The sequence below is a fragment of the Pristis pectinata genome, chromosome 2, assembly GCF_009764475.1.
Source record: "Pristis pectinata isolate sPriPec2 chromosome 2, sPriPec2.1.pri, whole genome shotgun sequence".
NCBI classification, from domain to species: domain Eukaryota; kingdom Metazoa; phylum Chordata; class Chondrichthyes; order Rhinopristiformes; family Pristidae; genus Pristis; species Pristis pectinata.
The window spans coordinates 136,251,177-136,264,461 of record NC_067406.1 but is presented as its reverse complement, the minus strand read 5'-3'; positions in this window follow the sequence as shown (position 1 = coordinate 136,264,461).

The following is a 13,285-nucleotide window of genomic DNA, read 5'->3' as shown; positions in this document are numbered from 1 at the left end:
GTCGGGGGACTGTGAGGGCCATGGCAAAACCTTCAGCTTGTGCCTCGTGTGGTAGTCCATTGTGGATTTTGAGGTGTGTTTATCATTGTTATCCTGTTGTAGAAGCCATCCTCTTATCTTCAGCTTTTTTACAGACGGTGTGATGTTTGCTTCCAGAATTTGCTGGTATTTAATTGAATTCATTCTTCTCTCTACCAGTGAAATGTTCCCCATGCCACTGGCTACAACACAAGCCCAAAGCATGATCGATCCACCCCCGTGCTCAACAGTTGGAGAGGTGTTCTTTTCATGAAATTCTGCACCCTTTTTTTCTCCAAACTTTGCTGCATCATCACCACAAAATTCAGCGTCAGAAGTTTGTAAAGGAACACCTAAGTAAGCCTGATGCATTTTGGAAACAAGTCCTGTGGACTGATGAAGTTAAAATAGAACTTTTTGGCCGCAATGGGCAAAGGTATGTTTGGAGAAAAAAGGCTGCAGAATTTCATGAAAAGAACACCTCTCCAACTGTTAAGCACGGGGGTGGATCAATTATGCTTTGGGCTTGTGTTGCAGCCAGTGGCACTGGGAACATTTCACTGGTAGAGGGAAGAATGAATTCAATTAAATACCAACAAATTCTGGAAGCAAGCATCACACCGTCTGTAAAAAAGCTGAAGATGAGAAGAGGATGGCTTCTACAACAGGATAACGATGCTAAACACACCTCAAAATCCACAATGGACTACCTCAAGAGGCACAAGCTGAAGGTTTTGCCATGGTTCTCACAGTCCCCTGACCTAAATATCATCGAAAATCTGTGGATAGACCTCAAAAGAGCAGTGCATGCAAGATGGCCCAAGAATCTCACAGAACTAGAAGCCTTTAGCAAGGAAGAATGGGCTAAAATCCCCCAAACAAGAATTGAAAGACTCTTAGCTGGCTACAGAAAGCATTTACAAGCTGTGATACTTGCCAAAAGGGGTGTTACTAAGTACTGACCATGCAGGGTGCCCAAACTTTTGCTTCGGGCCCGTTTCCTTTTTTGTTACTTTGAAACTGTAAAAGGTGGAAATAAAAAAGTAATCTTGATTAAAATATTAAAGAAATGTGTCATCTTTAACTTTATGCCTTTTGGAAATCAGGTCATCTTTTACTCGCTTAGCTATTCACAGTAACAGAAATTCTGAGTAGGGGGGCCCAAACTATTGCATGCCACTGTATATCTGAAAAAACTTATAGTATCTTCTTTTATATTATTGACTAGCTTACCTTCATATTTCATTTTTTCTCCCCTTATTGCTTTTTAGTTGCCTTCTGTTGGTTTTTAAAAGCTTCCCAATCCTCTAGCTTCCCACTAACTTTTGCACTTTTGCTTTGATGCTGCCCTTGACTTCCCTTGTCAGACACCTCTTGAACCCCACAAGAAGAAACATGGCTGCAGAGAAACCAAAACTGGGTGCTACACATTGTAGGGTATTTGATATTTAGGAAGGACATGGAAGAAGGAAATGAAGGTGGGGTAGCGCTGTTAATAAGAAACATTGGTGCAGTATACAGAAAAGATCTTGGCTTAATAGCTCATGATGTAGAATTAGAGTCAGTTTGGGTGAAGGAAAGACGCAGAAAACGTCAGTGGGAGTTGTTTTATGACCTCCAAATAGTAGTGGTGACCGAGGGCACAGTATAAATGAAGAAGTTCGAGGTGCAAAACTAGTAATGTAAAGTATGACTTCCTAGAATGGATATCTACATAGTATGTTAAGGGGCAGATCAACGACGGGCCATTTTATAACTAAAAAATATATCAATGACCAGGGCATTTAGGGCAAATATATAAAACTGCCCATATTTTATGTGGGCAGCAAGAAATGGTTGAGTGTAAAGGGGTTTCGAAGGAAAGTGTAATCATAATAAAAACAGAATTTGCATTTCATTTGAAAGTGATGTATTCAGTCTGAAAACCTGATTTTCAATCTAAACAAAGTACTCTTTGAAGATTTGAGGGGCAGGTTGACTGGAATGGATTGGGAAACTATATTATGGATGGCAGTGGACAGGCAATGGCTCACATTTTTAGGAAGAAAAACCCCTGGAGGATCTCAGCAGGTCAGGAGCATCTACGGAGGGAAATGGACAGTCGATGTTTCGGGTCGAGACCCTTCATCTGGACACCCTCCAGCGAACGCCCTCATTTTATTCTTTCACATGTCCTGTTACTACTCCCTTTTGCCTTGAACCGTTAACACTTTTGCTACAGTCTCAGCTTTTCGCAGGTTTTGCCTTTCAACCTTTGGTCGACCATCCGTCTTTTCTTACCACTGCCTTTGCTTCACCTGTTAAATCTCTCATTGTCCAATTCCAATTATCATTGTCTGCACTGACGTTTTCATCAGCATCAAATTAGTTAGTTGCCTGTTTTCATTTTATTCAGTGGTTAAGGATTTCTAAGAGCCCGAGAGGACTAGATGCAGAAATCAGTGATTAAGCCCAATAACTTTCTGACAGTACCACCTGTGTTTCTTTTTTCACAAGTGTCAGTATAAAGGTAGGTGATACTGTCGGTCTAGCAGTGAATCCTTCTGCATTGTAAACCGTTAAATTGGTAAATTGATTTATTATTTTCACATGTACCGAGGTACAGTAAAAAACTTGGTTTTGCATGCCATCCATACAGATTATTTCATTACAACACTGCATTGAGGTAGTACAAGGGAAAACAGTAACAGAATGCAGAATAAAGTGTTACGGTTACAGACAAAATGCAGTGCAGGCAGACAATAAGGTGCAAGGCCACAGCGATGTAGATTGTGAGGTCAAGAGTCCATCTTATTGTATTAAGGAACCATTCAATAGTCTTATAATAGTGGGATAGAAGCTGTCCTTGAACCTAGTTGTTCGTACTTTCAGGCTTTTGTGTCTTCTGCCTGATGGGAGGGAGGAGACGAGAGAATGTCTGAGGTGGGTGTGGTCTTTGATTATTGTAGTCAGTATGTCAAGAGTTCAAGTCCCAATCCAGGGATTTGAGTACATAATCTTGGCTCATACATCAGCCTAGCCTTGAGGGTGTGCCATTTTCATAATGATGTACCAAACTGAGGCCCTATCTTCTGTCTTGGGACTCATATTAAAGATCCCACGGCATCATTCTGAAAAACATTCCCAGAGTCCTGGCAAATATTTATTCGTCAATCAACATCATTAAAATAGGTTGTCTAGACATGATCACAAGCCCTCTGTGGAACCTTGCTGTGCACAAATTTGCCGCTGTTTACGACAATGCATCAGGGCCTTGTTGGAAAGTACTCAATTGCCCACAAAGTGCGCTGGGACCTTCTGAGGCACGTTCTTTCTTTATTAAACGCAGTTGGAAGATATGGCTAAAAGAGAATGTTTGTTCCATCGAATGACATGATGCAAGTGGACATCCTAGACACCACTCTGAAATCAAGAGGCAAACTGATCCTGACCTACTTTTTGCAGCCTGTGTAAACTCCCTGTAGCATTGGAATGACAGCAGCTTTGCTTTTCTGGCTAAAGCGAGCTTGAAATGTTTCCATAAATATGCACAGAAGAAGACAGTCCTTCAAGGGATTTACTAAAATCAATTTAGTATAGAAAAAACAAAATACAAGAGAAAAACAAAAACAAATTGATATTGAGTAATGGGAAGAAATTGGACAGAAAGGTTTCAGAGAAATGTAATTGATGGAAATGTCTGTAGACTGCAAGTGACAGGCAATCATTACATTAATGCATGTTCATATCAAGTTAATTTATTCACTAGTTTTTGGCCAACTGCCTATTGCCATTGAGTTAAAGCCAATGGAAAACATCAAGCAACAGGGGCAAATGTGATTTTCAAACTGGAGCCCAAATCAAGTGGACTTTTTTTGTCATCTTCCAACATTATGTGTGTAAAAGCTTTAGTACGTCTAACGTCTCCTCCTCATCGTTTGCCTTCAGTGGGGTTTGCATAGTGGGTTCATGCACTGAACCACATAGCTCTTCCTCAAAGGGAGAGCCCTCTCTGCATGAAACAGATCAACTGCCTTGGCACTGGCAGAAGCAGGGTAGCCAATCAGTTCCAAGCTACCAGAACATTAAACATAAGAAAGGAAATTGGAGCAGAGAGAGGAATGCATGCTCCACCAAAGTCAAAGTTGAGTTTATTGTCGTATGCACAAGTACATATGTGCACAAGTGCAATGAAAAACTTACTTGCAGCAGCATCACAGGCACAAAGCATATTTAAGCAGCACTCACAAGAAAAACATAAATTAAACATTAGACACAATTCTTACAAGAAAGAGCACAATTAGTACAAAAAAAGTCCATTTCAGTGCAGAGTGATCAAAATGGTCATAGTGTTGCTAAACTTTAGTGATTAGGATTGTGCCGGTTGTTTCAAGAACCGAATGATTGAAGGGAAGTAACTGCTCTTGAACTTGGTGGTGTGGGACTTCAGGCTTCTGTACCTCCTGCCCGATGGTAGCCGCAAGAAGATGGCATGGCCCAGATGGTGGGGATCTTTGACGATGGATGTTGCCTTCTTGAGGCAGCGCCTCCTGTAGATAATACCAGTAGTGGGGAGGGATGTGCTTGTGATGCATTAGGCTCAGTCCACTGCTCTCTGCAGCTTCTTACGTTGCTGCAAATTCAAATTGCCGTACTAGACCATGACGTAACAGTACGTCTGTAGAGGTTTGTCATTAAGGTACTGGCTGTTTATCAATTTTATCCACATTATGCTCCATCACCATATTCCTGAATTCCCCAAAATGTCCAAAAATCTACCCATCTCAGTCTTGAAAGTACTCAATGACTGAGCATCATCATTTCCTGGACTGCAAAGATTTTCAACTCTCTGGCTTAAAAAATTCCTCCCTGACTGGATGCCAGATGATTGGCTCCCTACTGTGCAATGATTGACCCCAGTTTTAAATTCTCCATCAATAGAAATAGTCTGTCAGCATCTACCCTGGCAACTCTTTCCAGAAGCTTTCATGAATCACTTCTCATTCTTCAATTAGATCCACCTTTCTCAACTTTCTCATCTCAGGAGTCAATCGAGCACTCTGACTCCAGGGCAAGACAAGTTCAATCTATGGTCACGGGCATAGATACCAAGGGGATAAATGCCATGAAAATTAGCTTTTGCCGCAACAGCACAGTACATAACAAACATGACAAACATAAATTACATAAACATAAATTAACATAAATTATACATAACTTATACGACAAAATAAACGTAATTACAGAGACACAAGAGATTCTGCAGATGCTGGAATCTGGAGCAACACACTCAAAATGCTGAGTCCTGATGAAGGGTCTCGACCCGAAACGTCGACTGTTTATTTCTCTCCATAGATGCTGCCTGACCTGCTGAGTTCCTCCAGCATTTTGTGTGTGCTGCTAAACATAACTACATTTGTGCAAGTTGAGGGAAATATAGCCCGAGGTAGTGTTGGGGGTTTTTCAAGTCGGTTCAAGAACCTGATGGCAGTGGGGAAGAAGCTGTTGTTGAACCTTGAGGTGTGGGTGTTCAGGATCCTGTACCTCCTGCCTGATGGCAGCATCAAGAAGAAGGCATGGCCCGGATGGTAGGGGTCCCAAATGATGGATGTCGCCTTCCTGAGACATCACCTCTTGTAGGTGATGGTCGGGTGTACCTGTGATGGAACTGGCTGAGTCCACCACTCTCTGTAGCCTCTTGCATTCCCATGCATTGGAGTTTCCATACCAGGCTGTGATGCAACCAGTCCGAATGCTTTCCACTGTACATCTGTGGAAATTTGTCAGAGCCTTTGATGACATGCCAAATCTCCTTAAACTTCTTCAAGATGCTGGGGCGCCTCCTTCATGGTTGCATCTATGTGCTGGGCCCAGGATAGATCCTCCAAGATGTTGACACCCAGAAGCTTGAAGCTGCCTCACCCTTTCCACTGCAGACCCTCCAAAGAGGATTGGTGCTAGTCTGCCTGACTTCCCCTTCCTAAAGCCCACAATCATTTCCTTGGTTTTGCTGACGTTCAGTGCAAAGTTATTGTTATGACACCACTCAACCGTGTGACCTATCACACTCCTGTCTATCCTTTGGTTACGGAGACCAAAACTGCGTACCCTTTGCCAGTTGTAGTCTCGGCAACTACCTGTAGGGGTGCAGCAAAACTTCCTTACTCTTGTAATCCATCCCCCCTGCTGTAAGATTTGGTCAGTTCCTCCTCTATAGAAGTACTGCTTTCGACATCTAAGAGTTACCTGACACCTGCAGTATTGGACAATTCTTCATCAAACCAAGAGGACACATCACGGAAACCAGCCTCCCCTCCATGGACTCTGTCTACTCTTCTTGCTGCCTTGGTAAAGCAGCCAACATAATCAAAGACCCCTCCCACCCCGGACATTCTCTCTTCACCCCCCTCTCCCATCGGGCAGAAGATACAAAAGCCTGAGAGCATGTACCACCAGGCTCAAGGACAGCTTCTATCCCACTGTTATGACTATTGAATGGTCCCCTCATAGGATAAGGTGAACTCTTGGCTTCACAATCTACCTCGTCATGGCCTTGCACCTTATTGTCTGCCTGCACTGCACTTTCTCTATTACTGTAACACTTTATTCTGCATTCTGTTATTGTTTTCCCTTGTACTACCTCAATGCACTGTTGTAATGAAATGATCTGTATGGATGGAATGCAAAATAAAGCTTTTCACTGTACCTTGGTACATGTGACAATAATAAACCAATTTACCAGTTTTTTAATCACATATTGAACGGTTCCCTGAAACGATGAGATGGACTCTTGACCTCACAATCTACCTTGTTATGACCTTGAACCTTATTGACTACATGCACTGCACTTCCCTGTAGCAGTGACACTTTACTCTGTATTCTGTTATTGTTTCTACCTGTACTACCTCAATGCACTCTGTACTAACTCAATGTATCTGCACTGTGCAATGAATTGATCTGTACGAATGGTGTGCAAGACAAGTTTTTCACTGTACCTTGGTACAAGTGACAATAGTAAACCAACACCAATACAAATACCAATTGCCTCAGGAGCAGAGAATGGGTGTGGTTGGCTGATTACGTGGATCTTTTAAAGGGATAATCAACAGTTCAGGTCGAGACCCTGTATCAGAACTGATGCAGGGTCTCGACCCGAAACGTCGACTACTTCTTTGCCTCCACAGAAGCTGCCTGGCCTGCTGAGTTCCTCTAGCAGTTTGCTTTTTGCAGTGGTAGAATCTGGCAGGGAGGTGATGGGAATATGGGGAAAATGAGATGGTTTCGGGAAGGATTGGTGTGGAACTGGGTGCTGGATGGTTGGCGTGGGGTGAAGGGCCTGTTTCTGTGCTGAATCTTCCTCTGACTATGACTGCACTGGGAGTAGAAGCTCAGTCACTCATTTATTGGATATGGTAATATAGTGGATTATTAACTAAAGAGTTTATTGTCATATGCACAAGTACATGCAGCATAACGCTTTACAGCGCCAGCAACCCAGGTTCAATTCCTGCCGCTGTCTGTAAGGAGTTTGTACATTCTCTCTGTGTCTGCGTAGGTTTCCTCCGGGTGCTCTGGTTTCCTCCCACATTCCAAAGACGTACGGGTTAGGAAGTTGTGGGCATGCTACGTTGGCGCCGGAAGCGTGACGACACTTGCAGGCTGCCCCCAGAACACTACGTAAAAGATGCATTCCACTGTGTGTTTTGACGTACATGTGACTAATAAAGATGTCTTATCTTATCTTATGTATGGACGGGTGCAATGAAAAACTTACTTGTGTTATGGACTCAGTGAAAGTCCCTTTAAGATAGAGAGTGTGTGTGTGTGTATGTGTGTGTGGGGCGTGCTTACGTCAATAGAAGATAAAGGACGTAATGACGTTGTTGAAGAAGTCAGAAGAAGAAGAAGAAGAAGAGAGAGAGAGAGAAGGGAGAGAGACACCAGCCTGCTTGTTTTCTCTATCGATGGATGAGAAACAATAACTGTGTTTGCCACTGAAATCCATGTATGGAAGTTGGAAGTAATCCGGTGGAGTTCACTTTGTTGCTGACCTGTAGAAGGAAACAGGTATTTGTGTGTGGACGACCACGATTCGGATGCTTTTCAGGGTGAGGAAGTCACTACCGAGTAAATACTGAAGTGTCGTTTGGGGTTCCATCGTGGAACATTTGGATTTCGTATCTACTCTCCCTATGTTCTCTACATCTACGTCTTATCTTCAGACAACGGTGGTTGTTGAAGAAGCCCTTGCTCATGTTTCACCTTATGGCTTGCGGAACTGAACTTTAAGAACCATTCCGGAACTGGGAGTTTTGGACTTTGTCACACACACACACGACGAGTTTAGTTTTGGGGTTAACGTTCAAGGTTTAACATTTTTGAATTCTAACATACTAACATTTTTACTTTTATTTTACGTATTATCATAAGTAGTGATTAATAAAATAGTTTTTAACACTGAATCATGCTCAGTGTGTTTCTTTTGTTGCTGGTTCGTGACACTTGCAGCAGCTTCACAGGCACAGAGCAATAGAGACACAGCATTCACAAGAAAAACATAAATTAAGCAAGAAAGAACACGATTAGAACAAAAAAAGCCCATTGTAGTGCAAAGTATTCAAAGTGATCATAACATTGCTATATTGAGGTAGTGATTAGGGTTGTGCAGGTTGGTTCAAGAACCGAATGGTTGAAGAGAAGTAGCTGTTCTTGAACCTGGTGGTGTGGCTATTTGATCCAGAGATGAGGTCATTTACCACCACAATGCCTTGATAACTTAAATTCAGGTAATTAAATAAATCTAAATGCTAGTGCCCAGGAAATTCCTGTATTGCACAAATTAATCTTGTCTGTTGGAGAAGGAGCTCTCGTAACCTTAAATCGTCTGACCTATACATGACTCCAGACCCAGCACTATGATTGACTTTTGATTGTCTCTGAAATGACAAACTAATCACTTCTGTAGCCAATTAAGCATAGACAATAAATAATGTCCATATCACTGACATCCTCATTAGATCAACAAATAATTAAACATTTTCTGGACTGGGATTTGAACCCACAGCTATCAGTAGGTAGGAGCTGAACCACTGATTCAAGACCACTGCCTCATTTTATGATTATGACTTTGTTATTGCCCAACTACCTTCTACTATCAAGCTGCTGATTCCCACTGAGCCCTAACTACAAGGGAGACCTTGGGCAACGAATTGATGTAAAAGAGTTTTGAGTATTTCAGTTTTAATGTTGGACCTTGGATCTGCTAGGAGATTTGATTGATGAAGTTTGTTCCTGATGCCCACAAGTCCCAGTAGCTGTGTCCTATTTTTGCATTTCAGTGCTGTTGGCTGGCATGGAAACAGGCTGGTGATTGGTCTCTCTGGGCGCCCTTCCTGTGGAGCCTGAAGGTGGCAATGAGATGTTAACCTGGATATGTCACTTGCTCCAATGGATAAGCTAAGGAAGATTGTCATTCGAAACTATCAGCCTCCATCTCACTCTGTGTAACCCCTTGTGTTCAAGTTCATGTCTCAAGTTCAAGTTTATTGTCATGGATGATGGCTAATCACCTAATTAAGCAAGATTTGCATTGAGAATCTATTTGGACAATTTTAACCCAACCTTGCTCAAGGTGGAATGTTAGGAATGGAGAGTGTCCTTAATATGAAACGTTGGTCCTTATTGCCAGCTGTAACAGCTCGCTGCACTTTCAGGGGCTTGCTGGGTACAGGGTACAGTCCCACAAATAGACACTGATAGGCACTGATAATGTCAGTGATGGTCACCTACCATGGTTAGGCCTAGTTCTGGTTAGGCCGCATCTGAAGTATTGCATTCAGTTCTGGTCGGCCCATTGTAGGAAGGATGTGGAGGCATTGGAGATGGTGCAGAAGAGGATTATCAGGATGCTTCCTGGATTAGAGAGCATGTGCTATAAGGAGAGGTGAGACAAACTTGGGCTGTTTTCTCTGGAGTGGCAGAGGCTGAGGGGAGACCTGATGGAAGTTCATAAGATTATGAGAGGCACAAAGAGTAGACAGCCGGAATCTTTTCCCCATGGTCGAAATGCCTAATACTGGACGGCATGCATTTAAGGTGATAGGAGGTAAATTCAAAGGAGATGTGCAGGGCAAGTTTTTTACACAGAGAGTGGTGGGTGCCTGGAATGTGCTGCCAGGGGTGGTGGTGAAAGCAGATACAATAGTGACATTTTAACAGTTTTTAGATAAGCACATGAATGAACAGAGAATGGAGGGATATGGTCACTGTGCAGGCAGAAGGGATTAGTTTGGTTAGGCATTTAGTTACTAGTTTAATTAGCTCAGCACAACGTTGTTCCGGTGCCGTACTGTTCCATGTTCTGTGTTCTATGTGTCCCTGACGTTGAATTTTATCCCTGGCTTAGATGCAGTGGTTGTTGTGGCATTCAGGCTCAGATTTGGGTTCAGGCTCAGATTCGGGTTCGGGTTCAGGCTCAGATTTGGGTTCAGGCTCAGATTCGGGTTCGGGTTCAGGCTCAGATTCGGGTTCAGGTTCAGATTCAGATTCAGATTCAGGTTCAGGTTCAGGCTCAGCTTTGGATTCAGATTCAGGTTCAGATTCAGATTCAGGTTCAGATTCAGATTCAGAGTCAGATTCAGATTCAGATTTAGGTTCAGATTCAGGCTCAGATTCAGGTTCAGATTCAGGTTCAGATTCAAATTCAGGTTTCTGTTTGGGTTCAGATTCAGGATCAGATTCAGATTCAGGTTCAGATTCAGGTTTCAGTTCAGGTTCAGATTCAGATTCAGGTTTTGGTTCAGATTCAGCTTCAGATTCGTATTAGTTTGTTGTCATATACACCAGAGTACGGTGAAATTCCTTGCTCGGATGAAGCTCACGGAGTAAACTACACATGGTGATAATAAATCCAACAATAACTACAAAGACAAGTGCAAAACAACAGAATGGTGCAAAGTACAGTAGTGCAAACTGAGGCAGTGCAAAAGAAAATGCTGAAGTGACAATAACAGAAGAGGTAAAATCAAGGGTTCAAGAACATGGCAGCACCACCGGGAAGGGGATGTGTACTGGGTGATTAGGTTCTGAAGTCTGAGAGCTTCTTTCCACCCAGAAGGTGTTGGAGAGGAGTTTATCCTTGGCAGGGGGTGGGAAGGTAAATGGAAAATGCACATTTCTTGTAGAGGGAGAGCAAACACTGAGCCCCTCAACGAAAGATGTGACACCACTCCCTGACACCTCTCATCCCTGGACCCCACACAGAATCACCAGGGGCTCCCACCCCTCTCACTGGACCAGAACAATCATTGGATGTTGATTGCCTAGGGAAGGTCCCTCAAGGTCCTTCCAGTGTTAAAACTGAAATGGAGTACTAATCCCCAAGCCATTCTTTCTCCTCAAGTAAACATTTGATTGATTAATCAACTGTATTCTCTCCAGAATCTTAAGAGAGTAATGATTAAAAAGGAGCCATAATGTGTTCCCCAGTTACTGATTTCTATGCTGGTTTTTAATTGATTTATGCTGGGGCAGTCATTGTAAATGGTAATAAAACAGCACAATTTGAGCTGCAAAGATCGCTGTGGTGAGAACCTTCAACGTAAGAGACAAGGTGAAAAAATAAGAGAACATAGGAGAACATAAGAGAACAACGTACGAGAACAACTTAAGTGTAAAACATAAGAGAACAACGTAAGAGAACACGTAACAACGTGACATGTAACATGTAACAATGTAAGAGAACAACGTAAGAGACAAGGTGAAAGCGTAAGAAACAATGTAAGAGAACCTTCAACGTAAGGGACAATGTAAGAGACAACTTTCCAACAACTTGCCGTTCTTCAAGATGCAAATTTCTCCACAGATGTGGCAAAAGGATCAAAAGCAAAAAGACAAGAGGAAAGTAGCAGGGGGGAGATGGGGAGGTAAAGGGGGAACATATTGAAACAAAGCCACGTTTAAGCCAATGTATGAATAAAAGCAACTAAGAAATTGCAGAGAGTTGCAGCCCAGTCCATCACGTAAACCAGCCTCCCTTCTATGGACTCCAGATAATCAAGGACTCCTCCCACCCCGGTCATTCTCTCTTCTACCCATTTCCTTTGGGCAGAAGATACAAAAGCTTGAGAACACGCACCACCAGGCTCAAGGACAGCTTCTATCCCAATGTTGTGACACTCTTGAACGGAGTTTACAATGAAGATGAAATCTTGATCTCTCAATCTACCTCGTCGTGGCCCTTGCACTTTATTTGTCGGCCTGCACTACTGCACTCTCTCTGTAACCATAACACATATTCTGCATTCTGTTTCTTTTTCTGTTTTTCTCGATGTACATATGCCTGGAATGATCTGTCTGGATGGCACGTAAACAAAAGCTTTTCACTGTATCTCGGTACATGTGACAATAATAAACCAATTACCAATTACCTGAGTGCAGCAATATCTCCAATCAGGATTTATGTCAGACTTCAATTACAAGGAGGGATTGGATAGACTGGATTTGTTTTCCTTGAAATAGAGGAGGCTGAAGGGAGATCTGAAGGAGGTTTACGAAATTGCTGGAGGCATAGATAAGGGAGATTGTGAGAAATTTTTAAAAGACATCTAAAGCTAGAGGTCAAAGGTTTAAAGTGAGGAGTTACAGTGTCAAAGTTGATCTGAGGGTCTTCTCTCACCCAGAGAGTGATTGCACTGCCTGAGAAAATGGTAGAAGCAGGTACATCAACTCTTAACGGGCACTTGGATGGCCAAGACAGAGTGGGCTACAGATCAGGTGGCGGTAAATGGGATGAGTACAGATGGGTGCTTGGAGACACCAGAGACTGCGGATGCTGGAGCAACACACAAAACACTGGAGGAATTCAGCGGGTCAGGCAGCATCTGTGGAGGGAAATGGACAGTTGACCTTTCAGGTCGAGACCCTTCATTTGGACCGAAAGATGGAGGGGAGATGGCCAGTATAAAAAGGTGGTGGGGAAGGGGTGGAGCAAGAGCTGGCAGGTGATAGGTGGATCCAGGTGAAGGCGAGGGGTGGGGGGAGGGAGGGGGAAATCTGATAGGAGAAGAAGGTGGAGCATGGAATATAAGGAGGGAGGTGCGGAGGGCAGAGGGGTGGTGGGGGAGTGGGACCAGTGTGAGGGTAGGTGCTTGATGGCTGGTATGGACACAGTGGGCTGGAGGGTTTTTGTTCTGTGCCGTATTCCTTTATGTCTATACGACTCTAAACGGCCCCTGCCCGATGATCACTGGGCCAACTTTTGGAAATCCCTGGACAACAGCATCATCAA